The sequence below is a fragment of the Schistocerca piceifrons genome, chromosome 5 (assembly GCF_021461385.2).
Source record: "Schistocerca piceifrons isolate TAMUIC-IGC-003096 chromosome 5, iqSchPice1.1, whole genome shotgun sequence".
NCBI classification, from domain to species: Eukaryota; Metazoa; Arthropoda; class Insecta; order Orthoptera; family Acrididae; genus Schistocerca; species Schistocerca piceifrons.
This window is the reverse complement of record NC_060142.1, coordinates 509,782,740-509,790,851: the sequence shown is the minus strand read 5'-3', so window position 1 is coordinate 509,790,851 and position 8,112 is coordinate 509,782,740.

Genomic DNA, 8,112 nt, shown 5'->3' with positions numbered 1-8,112 from the left:
GATCAGCATCATCCTTTCATTTCCATTGTGCATTCCGACGGACTTGGTAATTACAGCAGGACAATGCGACACCCCAAGCGTCCAGAATTGGTACAGCGTGGCTCTAGGAACACTCTTCTGAGTTTAAACACTTCCGCTGGCCACAAAACTCCTCAGACGTGAACATTATTGCGCATATCCGGGATGTCTTGCAACTTGCTGTTCAGAAGAGATCTCCACCCCCTCGTACTCTTACCGATTTATGGACAGCCCTGCAAGATTCATGGTGTCAATTCCCTCCAGCACTACGTCAGACATTAGTCGAGTCCGTGCCATGTCGTGTTGCGGCACTTCTGCGTGCTCGCGGAGGCTCTTCGCGATATTAGGCAGGTGTACCCGTTTCTTTGACTCTTTAAATGTAGGTGATCTTCTACTTCACTTAAAATGTTATCACCCACAAAAATTTGAATGATGCTTTCCTGTAATGGTGATGCACGAAAATGAGCTTGGTGGTAATCGAGGTGGAATGACGAATACGGCTGTAGGGCGCCGTGGTACCGCAGGTAGCGATTAAAGGGAGGCAAGGTGGAGGAAATGCGAGGGAGAGAACTAGGAGGGTGGTCTTGTGTAGAACGTTGTGACCTGGATTAGAAAGATTATGAACACTTCTCCTTTCCCTTAATTTGTTAGCGCTCTGTGAGTATTTGTTGTACCCGTCACCATCGTGGTGAGAGTCTCACTAAATTTCCATGGTGGCAGTGACCTCGCTGGTGGAACGGGCGATGTCAGCTGTCCTTTGCGTTACGGCTCGCCGCGGCCGTCGATGTACTAAGTCGTCTTAGATTACAGCAAATCGTGGAAATGGTGGGACTCCATGCTTTACGCTACTGACAGCAACTGTTACGATTCATCAGATTTTCCGCCATGCGTATTTACAGGAATTCATTAAAAATGGTATTCCAAAAGGGTGTTGGTGTGGCCGAAATTGTTTTATACTTCACTGAATGTCCAGTGAAGATAAAATATTCAGGTATAGTAAACGGCAAGCGCGGTCTGGCCTATATAAGCTACTTCACACTAGGAACGAATTTTGTAGATTCCAGCCTTCCGCAATACCATATTCTCTTTCGCTGATCCCAGAAGGTGTGCACTCTTAGATAGTGGACGGACAAAACCACTTTCACCAGTAATTTGGGGAGTATTCTTACTATCTCAAACGAAATATTGTCAACAGAGCGAAGAAAAGCTAGATATTTGACCAGCGTTCTGTTCTCTTCATCCACCTTGGGTTTTTTGTTTTAAATGAGTGTGTCTTGTTGACACTTTCATTTAAAACCAAAAACAGGCTAACGAGGAAAATACGGCCAAGTGCCATGACCCGATTTCTTACAAAGTTCTCTAGTGGAAGAGGAGTCAAAATAACCGATCACATGTCTCGACTTATCTGTAGTTACTCGACCGTTTGTGTGAAAACGACGGTCAAAGTTTTAGAGGTACTTTGTGTGCTTTTTAATGAGTAAACATTTGCGCCTAGGTTCGAAACTCGATTATTATTTTTATTCTTGTTCATTTATCTGCGCGCGTCCGTACGGGGCTACTACACGAATTTTTTCTCAATGCATAATGAAATAACGTAGTCTTTGTTCGTCTGTTAGTTGTACGTTTGATGAATGAATGAAAAATAGGAAAAAACGAAAAAAATCAATTAGGAAATTATTCGAAATCTAGTGCGTCTTGATTCATGATTAATTGTAAGTGCCAGATTTCGGAAAAGTGATCCGCTATGCGTGGTATGCCGCGAAGCTGCCGTCACCGTGTAAAATCTTCAGCAATGTTTGCGATATTTCTTCCCGAGTAGGATTCATACGATGAAAAGTCACTGTGGCAAACCTGCCTTCGTGTGATGCTCGCAGTGTTTTCAGTTTCTATGTTTCTACGATCGGTATGATCCAGGGGAATGCACCAAATCCTTCCAAGGAATAAACATAAGAATAACATATAAGTTAATATAAGAATTGACATAAGAATGAAAAATAAGAATATGAGAATTTAAGACGATTGTGACCCCTGAAAAAATACCATATACACTTATATTGTGGTGTCACCTCCAGACACCACACTTGCTAGGTGGTAGCTTAAATCGGCCGCGGTCCATTTAGTACATGTCGGACCCGCGTGTCGCCACTGTGTGATCGCAGACCGAGCGCCACCACAAGGCAGGTCTCGAGATACGGGATAGCACTCGCCCAGTTGTACGACGACTTTGCTAGCGACTACACTGACGAAGCTTTCTCTCATTTGCCGAGAGACTGTTAGAATAGCCTTCAGCTAAGTCCATGGCTACGACCTAGCAAGGCGCCATTAACCGTATCTGAAGATAGTCTTATTTGTATTATCAAGAGCGATGTACCACAAGGATAGAATAAAGTTAAGTATTCGAGGAGCTGCATACTTTTCTTATTAGAATTCACTACTTATCCTGTTCCAGAATTCACGGCCGTCTGCGTTAGATAGCGTGCATTTAGGCCGCCTCTATCTACAAGGTGTTGGCACATTTACCAACACATCATATATTATACAATAAATGAATGACACTTATTGTTAGTTACTTAGTTTCATGTTCCGTGGATCATTCTGAGCGATACATTCATATCGATGACCTCGCTGTTTGGGCTCCTCCCCCAAATCAACCATCCAACCGGCATAAAAAGTCACCCTCATCCTGGTAATGGCTTCATCAAAGAGGGTGGAGGAGCAGATGAGTTTCAGGGTACTCTTTTGTCCTTGAGATGGAAAAGTGTCCGTAAGGGTTGAAGAATCAGCAACGATCAACGGCATGAGGATGCAGAAGGCAATGAAAACCATTGCATTAAACACACATAATGTGTATTCACAGGACATGTGGCCTGTAATTGAAAAAGTGTCACGATGATCTCTCCATCGGCAAAAAATTCCAGAACTGTCCCCCGTTCAGATCTTCGGGAGGGGATTGCCAAGGGGGAAGTGACCGTGAGAAAAAGACTGAATAACCAACGAAAGGATATCGTTCCCCGTGTCTTGGTGTGGACAGTCAGATGTTTGAATGTCGTAGGGAAGCTAGGAAATATAAAAAGGGAAATTCTACGACTCAGTATAGATACAGCGAGGGTCAGTGAAGTGAAAATCAAAGAAGACAAAGATGAGTGTAGGGTACTATCAACAGCAGCAGAAACTGGTATAACGGGAGTAGGATTCGTTGTGAATAGGAAGATAGGGCAAAGAATGTGTTACTGTGTATAGTTTTCAGTGATACGGTTGTTCTCATCAGAATCGACAGGAAAACAACACCAACAACAGTAGTTCAGGTACACACGCCGACTTCACAAGCTCAAGATGAAGAGCTAGAGTAAGTATATGACAACATTGAACGGGTAATGCAGTACGTAAAAGGAGATGAAAATCTAATAATTACGGTGAACTACAATGTGGTTGGAGGGGAAGATGTAGAAGAATAGGGTACGGGAGTATATGGGCTTCTTACTAGGAATGAGAGAGGATAAAGACTAATAGAGCGCTGTAATAAATTTCAGCTAGTAATGGCCAATTCTCTGTTCAAGAATTAAAAAAGGAGAAGGTTTACTTGGAAAAGGCCGGCAGACACGGGAAGCTTTCAGTTATGTTACATCGTGGTCAGACAGAGATTCCGAAATCAGATAATGAACTGTCAGGCATACTCGGAGCAGATATAGACTCAGATAACGATTTAGTAGTGATGAAGGGTGGGATGCGGAAGTATTAAGGAATGATGAGATACGCTTGAAGTTGTCTAAGACTATAGATACTGAAATAAGGGAGAGCTCAGTAGACAGTACAGTTGAAGAGGAAAGAAATCTCTAAAATTGGGCAATCACAGAAGTTGGAAAGAAAAATATAGGTACCAATAAAGTACCTGGTAAAAAACCATGAGTAAATGAAGAAATACTTCAGCTGATCGATAAAAGTAGGAAATACAAAAATGTTCAAGGAAATTCACGAATACAGAAAAGCAAGTCGTGAGGAATGAAATAAATAGGAAATGCAGGGAAGCTTAGACGAAATGGCTGCATGAAAAATGTGAAGCTATCACAAAAGAAATGGCTGTCGGAAGGCCTCGCTCAGCATATAGGAAAGTCAAAACAACCTTCGGTCAAATTAAAAGCAAGGATGGTGACATTAAGAAAGCAACGGGAATACCACTGCTATATGCAGAGGAGAGAGCAGAGAGGTTTAAGATGTACGTTGAAGGCCTCTGTGAGGACGAAGATTTAGCCGATGCGATAGAAGAAGAAACAGGAGTAGATTCAGAAGAGACAGGGGATCCCATATTAGAACCATAATTTAAAAGAGTTTTGGAAGACTTAAGGTCAAATAAGGCAGAATGGGTAGATGACATTTCATCAGAATTCCTAAAATCATTGTGGGAGGTGGCAACAAAACGACTGTTGGAATGTGGAATGTTTGAGTCTGGCGATATACCATCTGACCTTCAGAAAAATATCATCCACACAATTACGAAGACTGCAAGAGCTGGCAAGTGCGAGAAGTATTACATAATCAGGTTAACAGCTCATCCTTCCAAGTTACTGACAAGAATAATATACAGAAGAATGGAAAAGAAAAGTGGGGATGTTTTAGATGACGAATAGTTAGGATTTAAGAAAGGTAAAGCCACCAGGGAGGCAACTCTGACGTTGCAGCTGATAATGGGAACAAGACTAAAGAAAAATCAAGACACTTTCATAGTATATTTAGACCTGAAAGAAGAGTTCGACGATGTGAAATTGGCAAGATGTTCAAAATTCTGAGGAAAATAGGGGTAAGTTATAGGTAGAGCCGGGTAATAAACAAGTACAGGAGCCAAGAAGGAATGTTAAGAGTGGAGGCCAAGAACGTACTGCTCGGATTAAAAAGGGTGCAAGCCAGGGGTGTCATCTTTCGCCCCTACTGTTCAGTCAACACATTGAAGAAGTGATGGAAATACAAGAAAGTTTCAGGAGTAGAATTAATTATAGGACTAATTGATGACGTTGCTATCCACAATGAGAGAGAACAAAAATTACGTGATTTGCTGAATGGAATGAACATTGTAATGAGTACAGAATATGGATTGAGTGTAAATCGGAGAAAGACGAAAGTGATGACAGGTAGCAGAAATGAGAACAGCGAGAAACTTAGCATCCGGACTGATGGCACGAAGTAGATGAAGTTAAGGTATTCTGCTGTCTAGGCAGTAAAATAACCAATGACGAACGGAGTAAGGAAGACATGAAAAGCAGACTAGCACTGGCAAGAAGAGAATTCCTGGCCAAGACAAGTCTGCTAGAATCGAAGCATTTGAGATGTGGTGCTACAGACGAATGTTACCAGTTAGATGGACTGATAAGGTAAGGAATGATGCAGTTCTGTGCAGAACCGGAGAGAAAAAGGACTATGAGAAAAACACTAACAAGAAGAAGGGAGAGGATGATAGGACATCCGTTAAGACATCAGGGAATAACTCTTGTGGTACTAGAGAGAGGTGTAGAGGGTAAAAACTGTAGAGGAAGACAGAGACTGGAATACATCTAGCAAATAACTGAGGACGTGGGTTGGAAATGGTAATCTGAGACGAAGAGGTTGGTACAGGAGAACAAAAAGGTGGGGTATTATTCTAGAATACGTCACCTTCTCATAGATTTTGGAAAATGATGTCAACGGTGAAACCCAGTTGCAATGTTAAAATTAATTGACACCCTTGTGTCCCCTAACTTGATAAGAAACTTTCGTGTAGTAACATTCTACAGAGATGGGTAGATAGATGAAAAAAGTAATAAGATAAAGTAAGTAACAGGATTTCAAGCATGGTGTGTGGAAGTGAGAGGCCGCGATGCCAACCACTGCGCCATCATTTTGGCTGAGATTAATAGGCGATAAAAGCCATCTAAATGACGTCGAGAACTTTGACTTGTTTTCTCAGAAACGATCGAGTATCTGCGGATAAGCCGGGACACGTGTTCACTTATATTATTAATGCCTCTTCCACTGAGCGAAGTTCGTTGGAAATCGAGTTATGGCACTTTCCCTAGTGAGTAGAATACCCATTTTCACTGTCTTTGGGTGGGTAAACTCGTTAGGCAGACTGCACTTTCAGGTCACAGTATGTGACACCTCTTAGAAGATATTAATATGATGTGTTTCTACCCTACGCCTTTATGACGGCTTTGAAGACTGTTGCGTACGCTTTCAATGAGATGTCTGAATGCCTGTGGAGCAATGGCAGACCGTTCTTCCTCAAGAGCCGAAGCTAGGCAAGACTATCGGACTCTGTGATTTGGAACGAAGTCGGGGTTCTAACTCATACCAAAAGTGTTCCATCGGGTTCAGGTCAGGAATCTTGGCCAGCCAGTCCATTTCATAAACATTTTTGCCCACAAACTAGAGCACGTGCTATTGTTATGCTGATACCAACAATCACCATCTCTGTACTGTCCCTCTACTATACACAGTGCATAATGCTGTAAAATACGATCACATATGTACATATTTAGCGTTGTCTTAAACCCAATAAGGGGACCACAATCTGACAACGAAAAAAAAAAAAAAAAACATGCCATGACATCAGCTTCTCTGTGCTTCACGGCTGGCACTACGCATGATGACACGTGCCGGTCTAGAGGCATTCGCCAAAGCCAAACTCTTCCATCGGACTGTGATTCATCACATCGCCCGTGGTATCCGCGCGGTCTGGGGCGCCTTGACATGGTCTGCGCGGCTCCCCCTGTCGGAGGTTCGAGTCCTCCCTAGGGCTTGGGTGTGTATGTTGTGCTTAACGTGAGTTAGTTTAAGTTAGATTAAGTAGTGTGTAGGCCAAGGAAACGATGACCTCAGCAGTTTGGTCCCACAGGAACCACCATCACTACCACCATCACATCAGTTCACCTATTTCCAGGCATTCATTGCGGAGTGGGGTCGGTCTTTACACCACTTCAAGCATCGCTTATCACTGACTACAGAAAAGTGGGGCTTATGAGAAGCTACTCCACCATTGCATCCCACTGTTTTTAACTCCCCAGGCACAGTCGTGCTAGCTGCCCTGCTGGTAGGACTTTGGGACTGAAGAACGGATCCTTTTGCCGATTTCATGCGATTTTTGCAAACAACCTTCCGTAATGCTCCATCAGTACATGAAGTGTGTGTTGTTTTAGTTTAGCTGTGTTTGTTCTTTCGCATTTAGACCTGACAGTAACATCACTAACAGTTGACTTGGGCGTTTTAAAAGGGTAGAACTGTTTGTGATGGATCCAGTGACTAGTCCACGATCGAAGTCACTGTGTTCGCCCGACTAACCCAGTCTGCTGTTGCTGCTTCTCTAATGACAAAACAATAAATCTCTTCTTCTTTTATACTGCCGGGTCCAGTTCTCGTGACATTTAGTGTTGTGTCACATCCGATAAGGTATCTGTATGCTTTCGGCCGATTAGTGTATCTAGATCTAAGCCAGCGTGAGGGCATTGTACAAGTGGACTATCAGACCAATTATGTGATTGGATTGAAGAGCTCCTAGATAACAGAACGCAACATGTCATTCTCAATGGAGAGAAGTCTTCCGAAGTAAGAGTGACTTCAGGTGTGTCGCAGGGCAGTGTCGAAGGACCGTTGCTATTCACAATATATATAAATGACCTTGTGGATAACATCGGAAGTTCACTGAGGTTTTTTGCGGATGATGCTGTAATATATCGAGATGTTGTAACAATGGAAAATTGCACTGAAATGCAGGAGGATCTGCCACGAATTGACATTTGGTGCAGGGAATGGCAATGGAATCTCAATGTAGACAAGTGTAATGTGCTGCGAATACATAGAAAGAAAGATCCTTTATCATTTAGCTACAATATAGCAGGTCAGCAACTGCAATTCCATAAATTAATTCCATAAATTATCTGGGAGTAGGCATGGAATGACCATATAAAATTAGTCGTCGGTGAAGCAGATGCTGGCCGAGAGGTTTTAAGCGCTACAGCCTGGAACCACGCGACGACTACGGTCGCAGGTTCGAATCCTGCCTCGGGCATGGAGGTGTGTGATGTCCTTAGTTAGGTTTAAGTAGTTCTAAGTTCTAGGGGACTGATGACC